Source organism: Zalophus californianus, chromosome 6 (assembly GCF_009762305.2).
Source record: "Zalophus californianus isolate mZalCal1 chromosome 6, mZalCal1.pri.v2, whole genome shotgun sequence".
NCBI classification, from domain to species: Eukaryota; Metazoa; Chordata; class Mammalia; order Carnivora; family Otariidae; genus Zalophus; species Zalophus californianus.
Genome location: NC_045600.1, coordinates 27,728,184 through 27,743,744, shown reverse-complemented (window position 1 = coordinate 27,743,744; position 15,561 = coordinate 27,728,184). Strand labels below are relative to the sequence as shown.

Sequence of the window (15,561 nt, the reverse complement as noted above, 5' to 3'; positions counted from 1 at the left end):
GGTGCAAAGGGAGGGCCGCGTGCAGACCAACAGTTCACCCACCACGCCGTGTCCACCTGGTCCACGCCAGGTCCTGGGCCTGCCCACTACTCCCTCCCATCCCCGCAGGCTGCCCTTCCGGTCCCACCACGGGACACCTACGGTGGCCAGGCACAGTTCTGCACCAGTGAGGAGCCAGCCCCCGGCCATGGGTAAGTTCCATGGCAGAGACGCTAGGGTGGAGGCTCGGGAAGGCAGCAGGGAAGCAGGTGACTTCCGGAGGCTCCTGTGGGCGTCTGCCAGGGAGAAAAGGGCAGGGAGGGCATCCCAGGGAGAGGGAGCAACGGTACACCAGGCACAGAGGAGCAGAAGCGCACTGAGCAGCAGAGAGAACACAGGCCATGCTGGGGAAGGGGACGGTGGCAAGGGAAGAGGCAGGAAGGTGCTCTGGGCCTCCAAAGAGGGCCTCGCGCACCATTCCGAGGACTGTGAGCTTTCTCCTGCAGGACGTGGGCAGCTCGCGAAGGTATGTAAGAGGGGGGAATGTGAGCAAAGCTTTGTTTTAGTAAAATAACCAGGTCCTTCAAGATTTCTTCTCCATTTCAGTGCTGCTTTGAACACGATTTCATGTCACGGGGGCAAAAACGCACAAGTCAGTATAAACTGTGCCAGAGTCCCGGCCAGGAACACGCCTGCTTGTCCTTCTGGAGGGCCATCCTGACCCCACAGGGGCAACCAAGCCTCGCCTCAGGACTGCCTCCAGTCCGGGCTGTAAGAAGCTAGCCTGTGACAGATCTGGTTTTCTACAGGCGGCAGCTCCCACTTGCAGGGACCAGGGGGAAAGACTCTTGCATCGCCGGCAGTCCCCTCAGCCTGAGTCCAGGAAGTTCAAAACTACATTTTCCTATTTCTTTTTAAAGGAGATTAAATCCTTTGTATAAGGCTATTGGGACTGAATGATCAAGATTTCAGTCAAGGTGCCCTTGCTTCAAAGAGCTACAACCAGAGGATCGGAGGGTTAGAAGGGAGCCAGCACTCACCCAACCCAACACCCTCTCGTGTGGATGAGGAAACTGGGCAGGAATGTGACCGCAGATGCTGACGGCCCCAGGCAGGCAAGTTCTCGCTCCTTGAGCTCTCCCTCTCAGGCAGGATACTGGGTAGAACATCTCAACAAGGTTGACATCTTCAGGACTGGAGAGGTGCCCAGTCCTGTTGCCTTGGACAGCTGGGGCACCAGAGACCTCAGTCATGCCACAAACCAAGCCTGAAGCCAGACCACCAACCTCCGGTCTAAAAAGCAAGGTAGGACCTCCCAAGCACCTCATGGCCCTGAGAGTCTTGCCCCACCCCAGAGGAGAAACAGAATTCAAGCTGTTAGCTAGAGAGAGCCAAGCCTTGGACTCTGTCCTCACAAGGCAGCGATAAAGTTTTCCAAGTGGAGTCAAATGTGCAGGGAGGATCCAGATGCTGGGATGACCTCTCTTTTCCACTGGAATCATTCAGACTCCTTGAGCAGAAATCTAATTGCTAATGAAATGCTTAGCTCTCCAGAGCATATAAGAATCCTGCAGTTTAGCTGGAGGCTAAAAGATTCAGAAAAATGTCAAAAAAAGATTACGATCAAGATGTAGATATGTTCAATAGCCTAAGGGGGATGCTCCGTCTCCTCCTCCCATGTCCACTTTCAGGCATCGGGCAGCGTGAGCCCTGGTGGGAGGCAGAGCTCCACCTGCTGCTGGGGAGGCCGTAACCTCCAGGGCCTCATTCTTCAGGACCTCCAGCAGGGAGATCATGGGCACGTGACCTGAGCTGGACAACCAGATGCTCGGCCTGGGTTCTGCCTCTGGAGTGAGTGGCACAGAAAAGCCGGGAGCGTTCAGAACTCATTCTGGAGGGGGCAGCAGCCTCCAGGGTCGGCCAGTGGCAGAGATGCAAGGCCAGCAGCGTCATCCCCTTCACTTTGGTTCCAGCCACCCAGCATCCCCACGGTCCTGACCGATGTCCGAGCCCTTGTTCTTCAGGCTTTCAGGGAGCCACCATGTATTGTCCTGATGCATTCCTTTTCTCCCTAATTTAGCCAGAGTCCTAAGGCCTGGACTACCCCACTACGTCCTTTTACCCCCACAATGGTTCCTCTGGCCCCCCAAGGTAACATCTACACTCAAGCTTCTATCTTTTCCTCTGTGAAGGCAGTCTAATTTAAATACCCACACATCTGAGAGGACTGCAGCCACCTAATCATCACAAATATGGACAAATGCCATAAGTGCTGGATATAACAACCTCCCTATCCCTGGTTCTACTGGCTTGGGGCATTAGTATCAGAAATTAAAGGCACTGCCACTCCCTTGGACTCTTCCCTAGTTCTCCATCAACTCAGGGAAAGGTGGACGTGGAGCCAGGAAACCTGGCTTCTAGAACTTGCATGTGCCACTTCAACCCTGGGGCAGGTGATACCTGCACCACCTATTTCACAGGGAGGTGAAATCAAACAAGTAGCCCCCGTAGCAAAGCCCCAGAAGCCCCCTAATTCCTAGGTCAATCATTCTTTTCAGTCCTCTCTTTCTTGACGTCCCCAGTGATCAATAATTGATCAATTTCAACTTAGTTTAATACTTTGATGGTGAACTTTCCATGTGCCACCTGCCATACTAGGTGCACAAAAATCACGGTCCCTGTTTTCATAAAATGCAAAGCTCCCCCCTCCTTCAGCTCCATGACACCATGCTCTCCTGGGGTTCTTCCTTCCTCATCATTCTTTCCTTCCCAGTCTCCACTGCTGATTCCTTCACACTGCACCTCGTAAACGGTGATCCTCTCACCTTCACCTTCTACTGTATGCTCTTCCTCGGTGTTGCCATCAGCTTCCCCACCTCCACTGCCATCTATGTTCTCGGATCCCCAAATGTCTGCTCCAGAAGGTCTGATAGACAGAGGGGCTAAAGGGAGGTAATTGGGTTTCTTTGGAACTTGTCTTGAAGCTGCAGCTGCACAGTAAGTCATCATTTTTTTAAAAGATTTATTTATTTGTTTGTTTGTTTATTTGAGAGAGAGAGGAGGGGCAGAGGGAGAGGGAGGAGAGAAGCAGATTCCCCGCTGAGTGCGGAGCCAGACACGGGGATCAATCTCATGACCCTGAGATCATGACCTGAGCCAAAATCAAGAGACAGAAGCTTAACCAACTGAGCCACCTAGGCGCCCTGGTGAGTAATCATTTTTACTTAAATGATGTTTATTTGGGACGGCTTAGTTAGGGATCACAGAAGGGCAACATCCCCCATTCGCCATCTCTTGGGATCTCCTGCCTGGACCCGTATGTCCAACTACCCACTAGACATCTCTCTCTCGGATGTCCCATCTCATGAGTTGGATGTACCTCCAACTCAACATGTCTGAAATCAGACTCATTGTCTCTCCCCTAAAACCTGTTCTTCCTCCTATATTTCAGGTAGAAACCTCAGCAAATATTCTGACTTCTCCCTTGCTCTATACATTTGGTTGGTCCTCAAGGCCTGTCAACCCAACTCCCTGAATGCTTCCTAATCCAGTTCCTCCCTCCCCCACTGCTCTGGTTCAGACTCCTCCATCTTGCCCCAGTGACTGCAATGACCTCCCCACTGGTCTCTCTGCCGCCCATCTTCCCCCATCTCTAGTCAACCCTCCACATCACAGCTGAATGATCTTTCAAAAAGAAAATCAATCTCCCTCTTCCCCCGCCCTCCCTCCAGAGTCTTCTGTGGCTCCCACTGCTCTCACAGTAGGGTCCAAACCTCTTAGCTGACGCAAAGGGCTGCCGGGAGACCCGGCCCCTGCCCGCCCCTTCGGCACTCTGTCCCACCAGTGTTCCCTCATACCCCGCTGCCTGCAGTTCCCAGAGTGTCCCAGGCCATGTCACGCCTCCACCCCACTTGCCTGGGCTGCTTCCCATTTGGAGAATGCCCTGATTCTCTTGGCCACCTGGTGGACACCTACTCGTTTCTTAGAACTCCACTCAAAATCAGGACCTCCAGGAAGCCTCTCATTCATTCATTCCACAGCATTCACCAAGCACAGGCACCACGCAAGGCACTGGGGCCACCCTGGACCTTTCTTCACACTCCTGTCTCCTCTGGCCTGGCAGAAGTGACCAGTCCCTCAGCAGACCCCTGAACACATTCACACTGACATCCATGCCACTAACTGTCCTTGGGTTTTGCTCATGTCTGCCTCCCTCACAGACCGTGAGCACCTTGAAGGGAGAGGCTGAATCTTGATCTTTGTACCCCTAGGACCTAGCCCAGAGCACAGAGTAGGGATTCAATAAGTGCATGTTGCATGATCGAGTGAGAGAATCAAGAACACGAGGGAAAGTACCCTGCAAACTGTGCTGGGCGGGGTTACCACTGCTGCTCTGGCCGGTTTTCTTTTTCTCTGGCGCTGGGCAAGTCAGATCCTAGATGCCAGCCGGGTGGCTCAGCACAGCCTTCCTGGGGAAATGGTAGAGGAAATTCTGAGCTTTTCACCACGTCTAGGGCAAGTGGAAATGGGGTTGGGGAGTGGCTGTTGGCTCCTCAGTTGTCACAGAACACCTGCTCTTTGGAAGCCACAGAGAGAGTGGACACAGACTCACGTGGACGATCCGTGCAGGCTCCTTACAGTGGCCTGCGACAGGGAGACTGGGGAGGGGACAGAGTGAACAGAGGGCTAGTGCCTTAGGGCAGAGAAAAGTGTGTTCCTGGGACGCTCGTGAGACGACTGGGATCTTAGGAACTGGGAGGATTTCTCCATTTCCTCGGTGTTGCCCAACCCACATCCTGCGCTTAGAAAATACCAAGTAATCTTACTGGCCAACTGAGCCGGGTTAGGAGTTTTTAGGGACTCAACAAGTTGATAGCAATTAAGATCAATGACGATTGTAATGAGATAATAAAATGGTAAGAAGTCTATGAAAAAAGCATCCCACTCTCTTCTTAAAGACCTCCTCCTCCAACCCCCTAGCTTGTTGCTGTTTGTTTCTTTTTGTTTTTTTTTTTTATTTACTAAGATTTTATTTATTTATTTGAGACTGAGTGAACAAGAGAGAGAGAGCATGAGGGGCGAGCAGAGGGAGAGGGAGAAGCAGATTCCCTGCTGAGCCTGACTCGGGGCTCGATCCCGGGATCCAGTCCCAAGACTCCAGGACCATGACGTGAGCCGAAGGCAGACGCTTAACTGACTGAGCCACCCAGGCGCCCCAAGTTTCTTCTTTTTAAATTTTTGTGTACTGCCTTAAGGAAACCGAAGAGAGAGAATCCTTGACTTACAGACATGGTGGAACTAATGATTATGGTGACTAAGATGATCCATGCAGGATGGCAAAAGGAAATGGATTGTGGGGTTTGTGCCCCAATCCTTCCATTCAACAGCTGTGTGACCTTAGAGAAAACACTTTTCGTCTCTGAACCTTAGTTAAAAATGAGAGTTACTAGAGGTGCCCTTCTCAGCTTTAAATTCTTTTTTTTTAAAGATTTTATTTATTTATTTGACAGAGAGATAGAGAGCACAAGTAGGCAGAGAAGCAGGCAGAGGGAGAGGGAGAAGCAGGCTCCCCGCAGAGCAGGGAGCCCGATGCGGGGCTCAATCCCAGGACCCTGGGATCATGACCTGAGCCGAAGGCAGACGCTTAACCGACCGAGCCACCCAGGTGCCCCCCCAGCTTTAAATTCTTAATCTCAGGATTCTCTGAGATGCTGTTATCGCGGGTACTATAAAACAGGGGCTGGATGAAAAGAGTCCCTGAGGTCCTAGTCAACTCTAAAAGTTGATCGTTTAGGGGCGCCTGGCTGGCTCAGTCGGTGGAGCATGCAACTCTTGATCTCGGGGTTGTGGGTTCAAGCCCCATGTTGGGTGTAGCGATTACTTAAAAATAAAATCTTAAAATAAATAAATAAAAGTTGATTACTTAATGAAACCGCAGATTCTAGAAATTATTGGTTTATTAAATGTAGTTTATGCATAACTTCTCAGAAATAGTTTCTATGTAAATCCCAGTTTCACTCATGTATGTTGTGCAAGAATTTTCAATTCAAAGTCCATTAGACATATTAACTGCAACATTGTGTGTAGTCTAGAAAGACAGGAAGCAGCCCAAATGCTCTTCAGTAGGAGACTAGTTACATAAATGATGGCATTTTCATAGAGGGGAATACAACCTAGCCAGTGGAAAACATGAGGAAGCTCTACACGCATTGTTACAGGATAATCTCCAAGATACATTAAGTGAAAAACAGAACGCAGAACCCTGTGTATAGTATGCCAGAATTTGCTTATAAATTCAGATTTTCTTCAATCTGCAGAGGCTACCTCTGGAAGCATGGCTGAAAAATGACAAATCATAGTTGCCTAAGACAAGGACACTGAAGGACTGAAGAAATGGGGAACATTAGAGAATGGGAAATTTATGTTTTGAAAATTTCATGTTACCAGATCTATCAACATTTTCTTACAGCTTCTGCTTTGTATCTTTCTTAAGAAGGTCTTCCTTCCCTCAAGGTTGAAATAGATATTTTTCTAATTCTACTGCATTTGTATATATGGGCATAATATATATAGTAATCTCCTGTCTAATGTTGAAATGACTTTTGAGACTTACTTTATACTACATAACTTATCTCTTTTGAATTTTGAACCCTATTTATATATTACCTTTTTAAATAGAAAATGGGGGGAGAATTTACCAGATTTTATTTTTAAATAAAACAAAATTTGGGGGGCACCCGGCTGGCTCAGTTGGTAGAGTGTGTGACTCTTGATCTTGGGGTTGTGAGTTCGAGCCCCACGTTGGGTGTATAGATTACTTAAAAATAAAATCTTTTAAAAAAATGAAAGAAATAAAACAATTTTTTTAGGAATCTACTTTATAGGGTACATTTTATGGTATGTGAATTATATCTCAATTCAAAAAGAATCTAGCTTATATGACAAAGTTGAGATTAACATGAGAACTGGCCCAGTCAAGGCCAATGTTAGGGTTTAGCCAGGATCTCCCAGAGACTCAGTTTTATAGTTTAGCCTAGCTTCGTAGGTTCACTGACTCTTCGGGCAAAACAAACCCGCAATGAACCAGGAAGCACCTCTTCGTGTTCCCCCAAAGTCTTGCCTGAGAGTTGGCCCTACCTCCTATCAGACTGGTTCCCTTGGAAGGACAGGCCAACACGGATGACGAAGGCTCTCCCCGGAGAGCTGGTGCTCAGGCATAGGACATTGTGGGCAGGTCAGCTGGGCTCAAATCAGGACAAGGAGGAGCCAGTGTGGAAGCTGGACAGATACCATCTGGCACCCACGGGGAAGAGGTTCTGGAAATGGAACAGAATGATGAAGTGCAAAACCAGGAGGCACCAGAGAGGCTAATGGGCAGGAGGAGACAAAGCTGGGTAAATGTTCAGAATACAGGATAGGAACCATGGTCCTTGGTGCTTGGTGTGGTTGCGTTTGTCTATACACAAGCAGACAGTATTGGACAGCTATTGCCATTTTATCATCATCGTCATCATCACCACCAAATAATTACTGGGACTTGCGATGAGTTAGGGCACCAGGCTTGGAGATACAAATACATTTAAAACAGGGACTTCCAGTTTAGTTGAAAAATGATAACAGTGGTCCACCCAAAGGCATATTTAAGAAGCTGGATGAAGGTGGGACACCTAGGTGGCTCAGTCGGTTGAGTGTCCAACACTTGATTTCCACTCAGGTCATGACCTCAGGGTCCTGAGACGAGAGCCCTGTGTCAGGCTCCACGCCCAGCATGGAGTCTGCTTGTCTCTCTCCCTCTGCTCCTCCCCTACCTCATGCTCGTACTCTCTTTCTCTCTAAAATAAATAAATAAATAAAATCTTTTTTTTTTTTTAAAGAAGAAGCTGAATGAAGTGATTGAAGCCCAAAGGCAATGTTAAAAATCCTTTAGTCCAGGTTTTTAGGTTTTCTTCAGTACAGGGCCCAGATGAATGTTAGCACAGGATGGGACAGGGGAAGTTCCTAAAGAGGGGAACATCAACAGGGCTGGAGGGAAAGCAAGACCGAGCCAAGTAGAACAGAAGAAAAAGGCATTCCAGGCTTCCGGGGAAGCATGAGAGGTAGGAATGCTTGCCACCGGCAGTTTGGACAAACACACAGAGTGGGTCACTGGGTCAGAGCAGAGGGTTAGGGCAGGAGAGCAGCGGTGGCCAGACCCGTGTGTGGAAGGCCCTGACTGCTAGCCTAGAGGTTTGATCCTTACCGTGCAGACAGTGGGGAGCCATTGAAGGCTGCTGAGCAAGACAGTGACCCTTGCAACCAGGCATTTTAAGTGACATTACAGGCAGCCCTTTATCCCGGGCTTATGCAAAGCCTTGTGTATATTTCAAGTAGCACTTGATACAGAAAGTCGCAAAGCAAAGCCCTGTGTCATGTAGACGAGGAAAAAAAATGGTTTAAGGGTCTCACAAAGAGATGCTTCAGTGAGTACGAGAAATGAAGGGGAGAACATTTTAAAGAAGGAAACAAACGTGCAGCACAGAACCACCAGGCATCTGGAAAACTGCAGCACTTTCTTCAGAGTCTGGCATGCCCTCTTTTAGCTGGGGGTGTTCTGCCTCCTTTTTTGGAGGTTAGTTGTGGTGTCAAAACACTGGATTGTGGTGTAGGGAGTGAGGCAGCTGGGAGGAGGCAGATGAACAGAAATATAACTATCAGGCCTGGGGAGCGTAAAAGGTCTTCTTTCGGAGACCACCGTCTTGCAGCAGACTTCATCTGCCTCTCTCAGTGGCATGTAGGGGCTTTTGACAGAGTTGCTGAGGTTGCGAGTTACCTCCAATGGTTTCTCCTCTTAAAATGATTTGTAAACTGTCAGGTTCTGACTCAGTGCTTTTTCAAGACTGTTCCTAGTTGTGCATGGCGAGGCAGCAGGGCTGCTCAGAGGCCATGAACTGGGCAGCAACTTCGGGCCCTAAGTCAGCATTTACGTAAGGTGCGAGAGAAGTCAGGATTGTTTCCGGCCTTGCCCTGTGCTGTGCACAACTGCAGGGCAAGCTCTCTGAACGCCGAGGCAAATCGGGGCAAGCCAAGAGAAGGGCCTGAGTTAGGCACAAAAATTAGCCAGGCTGACCTGAAGATGTGGGTAGGCAACGGCACCTGGTGGGGCCGCAACTCCAGGGAATCTCCTTCTTCTTTCTCTGGCCTTTACAAGGAAGGGGTCCCTCTCCACCGCTCTCCTGCCTACACCGCTGGAGGGCCTTTCCGCACCTTTAGGCTCTGCAGCCTAAATTAACACAAAGTACTGCGACTCAAAGCTGTCTTTTCTTTGAGGGCATAAGGGAATGCTCCCCTCCTCTGCCCCTCAAGGCTAGTGCTGGGCACCAGTAGATTCTTAAGAAAGCAACCAGGTCAGGGGATGCAGCTGACCAGAACCTTGACAGTCAAGTTCAGGAAAAACCCAAACGTACCAGGAACAGGAGTTGTGCAGCTCAGGACCCCCTACCATAGTGGTGTTTTTGCTCTAAACCTCATTCCCCTGTGGCGGCAACTGGGCTTGTATGTCCCAGACTTCCTAGAAATGTGCTGACTTCACATGTTTCCTCGAGTCTCTGGAAGCACATAGGAGATTGCCAGGGACTATGCCCTAATGTTTTGCTTTGGCAAATTGTCACTGTGCCCATGACACACAGTTGGCACGAGGCTGCAAAACAGCATTTTTCCTTCAGGTGAAACTCAGTTACTGGGTTGGGGAGATGGCCAGGCATGGGGAAGCTCCAGGGTGCCAGGGCTATCCGTTCCCGCCACTCTGAGCAGGGAGGCTGCCTGAGCACCGTGGGAGGGTGCCCCGGAGTCACACAGCACCCCCGTGGTGCGGGGCTGAGCGCTGTCCCACGAGAATCTTCCACCTAGGCCACTCTGTCTCTAAGAGAGAGCGGGTTGAGACATGGGGTGGGAGCAGAATAGCCCTGCCTGTATCCTACACATGCTTTTTGACTGTGTTTTAAATCCCTCCACTACCGTTAGCCACATCCGAGGCCCTGCAGGAAAACCTATTTGCCTTCTTTCCACGCTTGCAGGCGTGGCTCCCTCCCTGTTGCACAGAAGCTCAGCAGGTATGAGGACCCCCACCCTTCTCTGTGCTGCAGGCCTGGCTCAGGAAATGGGCCTGGGGCTCTTCTGGACAAAATGTACTTGAGTCACTCCTCTGGGGGTGTCACTCCCTACCCCCACCCCCATCCTGCCCACCCCAGACACCATCACAGACAACCCAGTCTCCAAGCCCGAGCACTTTTCCCTTTGCCCAGAACACAATAAAGGAATTAGGACCCACCTACTAAGTTTCTGCAGCTGACACTTCAAGGCTCAAAGTCTAGCTCGCCAGCTCAGTCACACAAGTCTGACGTGTCCTCTTTGCAACCAGGCCCCACTCCACCACGGTGCAACTTTGCTAATTCAAACTGCTTTCCCGTTTAGGGAGGTTGATAGCCATCTCCCATCTCCTTTTCCTGCTGACGTCATCCCACATTTTCTACCGACACAAATAAGGGTACAATCCCTGGGATAGTTTTTAGGCTGCCTAAGATGGGAGTGGAGGGACTCTGCTGCCCTCCTGGGTCTACTTCACTTCTCTGGTGTTTGGCAAGTGGTCCGAGATTAAGGGAGAGGCCAGGAAATAAATCACCTACCCAAGGTGAAAGGCCAGAAAGAACTTGGTGACTTGCAGCTCAAGCCCAGATCTGTCCCGGGCATTTGCAATGCAAATCTGCGTTTTGTTCGCAGCCACCACGGTCTTGCACAATAGCCTGTGTATAAACATCCACGCCAACAATGCCTGACTGTGCAATCACGCTGTAATTACAGGCCGGCAGGAAGCTGCTGCTAGGAACTGCACCATTCAACCTCTAGACGTCCCACGTCGGGAGTCTCCACGGCACCGACGGACATTCCGGCGCACCCCGACGCGTCCCGGGAGGCTGCTGCTACGCTTGCAGCCTCCCAGCCAGGGAGCCCCGACGCCCCCCCCCCCCCCCCGCCCGGCCTGCCAGCCCCTAGTTACTCTGCAGGGATGTCATAAACTTCTCAGCTGGTCTTTAAAAAGCCCTGCGCCACGAGGCTCCCGAGGGCGGCGGGAACCAGCAGCAAAGTTCGCAAGCACAATCCTGCAGCCCTAGCAGTTTTAGAAAACAGAAGAGAGCGAGATGTCACAGAGTGCACTGGAAGCGGGTTTCGGAGTTTTATATAGAAAGCACTCACATATGTACGTGGGTGTGCTGACAGTTTTTATGGCTAAATTTTAAAGTGTTAGGCCTTAGGGATCACTGTCAGGTTGGGGACGTTGGTGTGGGGGGCGGGAGTCGGGAGGGATTTGTTGAGAGGGGGCTTGGGAGGCAATTCTGGTTTTGCTTTTGAGATGTGCGTAGGGTTGTTTTCCCAAACGGCCGAGTTGCTCTGCTCTTCGTCACTGCAGGGCCGAACGAAGAAAAGTGGGGGGAAAGTTCCTTTAACTTCCTTCCTGCAAACTCACGGAAGGCTGCGAGTCGGAAGAGCACGTTTCCCTGGGAAGCACCGGGCAGGGCTGGGGGGAGGGGGGCGGCTGCACGCAGCCTGTGGGGATGCGGGACGGCGGGAGGAGCACCAGCCCCGCACGCAGGCCGCGGGCAGCCCTTCCCTGCACCCCTCCTCTCGCGAACAGCGCCTGGAGAGGCCCGGCTGCAGCCGCGACTGTTTTAAGCCCCGCGGCAAACCGGCGACAGCAGGGGAGCAGCCTGGCGCCCCCGATCCGGGCCGCCGAGCGCGCCGCCCCCCCCCTTGCCCCGGTGCAGCGCCGCCCGCACCCCCGCGCCCAGCGCGGCCGGCCCAACCCGGCCCCCCACAACCCCGCCCGCCGGGATAAGCCCCGGCCCCCCGCGTTTCCGAGCCCCACGCCGGCGCCCCGGCGGCGGAGGGGGCGCCCAGCCCGCGGCTCACCTACGCGCTGGATCCCGGGGCCGCTCGGAGGGGCGCGGGGCGCAGGCGAGCGCGGCCCGCAGACTCAAAACTTTGTTGCTCTCGGGACGGCGCAGTCGTCACTTCCTCGCGGAGCGGGCGGCGCGGCCCGGCGTGTGACCCAGCAGCTCGCGCGGTGGCGCGCCGGGCCCTGCAGCCGCCAGCCCGCCCGCGCCCCCGGCTCTGCGCGCCCCGGTTGCCCCGGCGCCGACTCCCCCGCTCGGCGCGCCCCCGGGTGTGGGGGGCCGCGGGCCGTTGTCCGGCGAGCCTGCACCCCTCCGGGCGGTTTCCGCGCGGAAGAAATGCGACCGAACCTGGATTCTCAAGGCTGAGTCTGGAACGTGGTGTTGGGGTTCATGGATCCTGGCGAGCTGGGGGTCCCAGGGGAAACACACCCACCCCACAAGCAAAAGGGTGGGAGAGGAGGAAGAGAAAGTTTTTCAGTTTCGCGCTGAGGCTAGACGGTCAAGTCAGAAAGCGAAGTGCTCTGTGTTTTGCCAAATAATGCCTAAGCTGGGCCTTAAAACCCGGGTTTCCTCTCCACTTTCCCTCCAAAGGTCTGCACGCTTGTCCTTCGTCATTTCCACCGGTTGTAAATGCGCCGGACGGTTACCATTTATCACACTTCAGGGGAGCTATTTCAGCGTCCAAGTTGGGGCTGCAAAATGTTCTCATCCTCCCCCGCAACTTCCACCTCTTCCTTTACGCTCAACTCTCAGAAGATCTCTTTGGGCCCTGATGCATTCCGTGTTTCATCGCGGGCCAAAAGTGACTTAGAGGGTAGGGTGGAGTCCTGAGAAGATGAGCTTCAGGCAATAATAATTGTGAGATTTACCGTTGCCCAAAATAAATTCGCTCACCGTATTCAAAACTGCAACAAAAAACCCCACCTTTTTGGTTTCTTGATAAATAGCAACAAAGTAGTTAAACAGCAGTCTTTAGGGAAGAATTCTCTCCGGTAAATCTGGAGAGAAAACGGGGTTAGCCTTTGCTGTGGTTTAAAAAAAAAAAAAAAAAGAAGCAGACATTTGAAACTGCAGTGGAGGGCTTTCATAACAGAAACATTAGCTTCATTGTAGCTTGTTGTGGAAAACAGGGAGCTTTTTAAAGGTGGTTGAAAAGCATTCGTTAGGGCTCAACAATTTTCCCTTTTTCCCCAAATAACTGCTTCTACTAGCACATTGGCGGGATCACAGAACCTCCCTTTCTAATGCTTCATCTTTTTCCATGGCTTTGTCCAGAAAGATGGATGTGAAACTGATGGAAAGTGACATCTGGGCAATGATCCCCAGGTCTGCGTTAATACCTAATGGGAAGCCACAAATGCAGACTCACCCAAAGATGGGGAGTATGCAAATGAAGCTCTCCTAGCAACATGAAATCCCCCACACTGCAGCCCTTATGTGCTAGTTCTGACTTCTACCCAGACATTATTAACAGCACCTTATAAATACAAAATGTACCACGTAGGAAAAATAATGTTGCTTTTAGAAGTATACATGCATTATTAGACTCTTAATAATTACAATTTTCTGAAATTTTTATTGCATCACACTCGTGGGGGTGGCGGTGGAGAGATTGCCCACTTCAGTTTTGGGATAGACAAAAGTCATTCCTTCCTGCATTCTGCTTACAGCAAGCAATGATATAATCAAGGGAAGTAAAGACAATATGTCACCCAGACTTCTAAAAACAATCATGTGATATTCTGTATTTGCTAGGATAAGAGCAGAATATTTCCTTTTTTTTAGAGCAGAATATTTCTTTGTTCCGTATTGTGATGCTGAATTCTCAGTCACAATTTCATGAATATTCAGGATTTCTGCATGCCCAGGAATAATTAGCAGATGGTGTAAATGTGTGAAGGCCTGACACGTATATATGCACACACATATATTGCTTTTTCTCTGTACAGAGTGGCATTTGCTAGAGTACCACAGTGTGGACGCTGGGGTAGGCGGTCTCAAAGACAATCCCCTGCTGATGATCCTCTGCCTCCTGGTATCCATTCCCTTGTGTAATCCTGTCTTCTTGGGTGTGGGCTGGACTAACTGACTCCATTCCAACAAATAGGATATGGCAGAAATCATGTGATATCCCTAATCATGTGAGATTAGGTTATAAAAAAACTGTGTCTTCCATCTTGGGCACTCTCTTTCTCTCTCTTGGGTCACTCACTGCGGGGAAGCCAGCTGCCATGTCCTAAGGCAGCCCTATGGAGAAGGAGTAGGGTCTGCCAACAACCACTGTGAGTTAGCCTGGGATACCTCCCCCTCTCCCTATGCTAATCGAGCCTTCAGATGAGACCTGCAACCCCAACCAAGCCTCTGTCCGACCAAGCTGCCTGGATTCCTGACCCACAGAGACTATAAAGTAATAAACGTTTGTTGTTTTAAGCTGTGATGTTTTATAGTCATTTGTCGCAGAGCCGTGAGTAACTAGTACACAGGCCAAAAGAGAAGTCAATGTGGGCCCAATGACAACCCCACACAGATTCCTGGTCCCTTCCCTGGAAAAAGCAGAACATGGAGGAGGAGGCAGGGGCCTGGACCAGACCTAAGGGGCACACGTGAGTCCTAAGTACAAAAGGCCCAGCCCTCACCCCTTTTGCAGAGCTGGGGTCATCCTTGAATTTAAACCAGCTCAGAGGGTGTGGGCTGCTGCTCAGGCCCAGGCGGCCCTGGGGGGCTGGGTGTCACCCACCTGATAGTACATGCAGATGTGTTTGTTTCACAAGAACTGACATCTGTCCGGGTGTCCTCTTCCTCTTCCTCAGAGCAGTTACCCTGCTCCTGAGGCCTTGGCACACCCCGGGGGCTGGTGGCGTCAGGCCTTGGTCCTGGAAGGAGAGCTGGAAAGAAGGGCTTTCAAGCCTGGCAGCCAGAAGAGGTGGTGAATTCAGTGCAGGTCTAAAACTAGAAAGAAAGGCTCATGGGCCTGCAGCTGAAGAGCAGGTGGTGGACAGTCTCTGATAAGAATCGCCTCCACACTGCTTCCAGGGCCCCAAAGAACATTCTCTCCACGTGATGGTATCTTGCTCTCAATATCATTTCCTCTCCGACAAGAGCAAATTATTCACTTTGAAAATACAAAACGAAGTTTGAGGAAGCGGGAGAGATGTTCTACTCCTTCATCCCTAACTAGGGCAGGCATCTACTTGTGGTTGCCCCCACGTCCCCCCTCCCCTTGGCCAACCCCGTACAAGCTGGCAATCATAGAAATCATTTTCTCTCTGGAGACACCAGGCTCTGATTTTTCTCATGTGCCGTGGCCACAGCTGCTGGGTTGCCATGCCGTCATCCGGTTGCTATGACTTGTGAGGTTGTGGATGTGCCAGAACGTGAATCTATTAATTTAACAGGAACTAGGCTCAGCACATATATTCCTTGTTAGGTCATTTGCTTTGCTACCTAAACCACATCCAGTATGTTCAGCAATGGGAACATTTCCTAGAGTCTGGCTTTGCAAAAATGCCAAGTGCCCTGGATCTTGCGTCCCCACAGTCTGGCGGCCTTCAGTTACCGTGGAGGAGGACATAAAGGCATTCTGGCATGGGGATGCAAACAGGTCAGCTTAGAAAAAAAAAATCCAAGGAGGGGAAATAAAGTCTCTGGTCTTCTT

The 15,561-nt window shown here is 51.0% G+C and overlaps 1 protein-coding gene across 1 annotated transcript in view; it reads right to left on the bottom strand.

Moving 5' to 3' along the window:
* Positions 1-12,206, bottom strand: part of MIDEAS (mitotic deacetylase associated SANT domain protein) — a 65,420-nt gene extending 53,214 nt beyond the window's left edge. Inside the window, exon 1 of the mRNA XM_027570712.2 lies at positions 11,923-12,206. The gene's annotated coding sequence lies outside the window, so the exon portion shown is untranslated. The remainder of the gene's footprint in view (positions 1-11,922) is intronic.
* Positions 12,207-15,561: the final 3,355 nt, after the last annotated feature.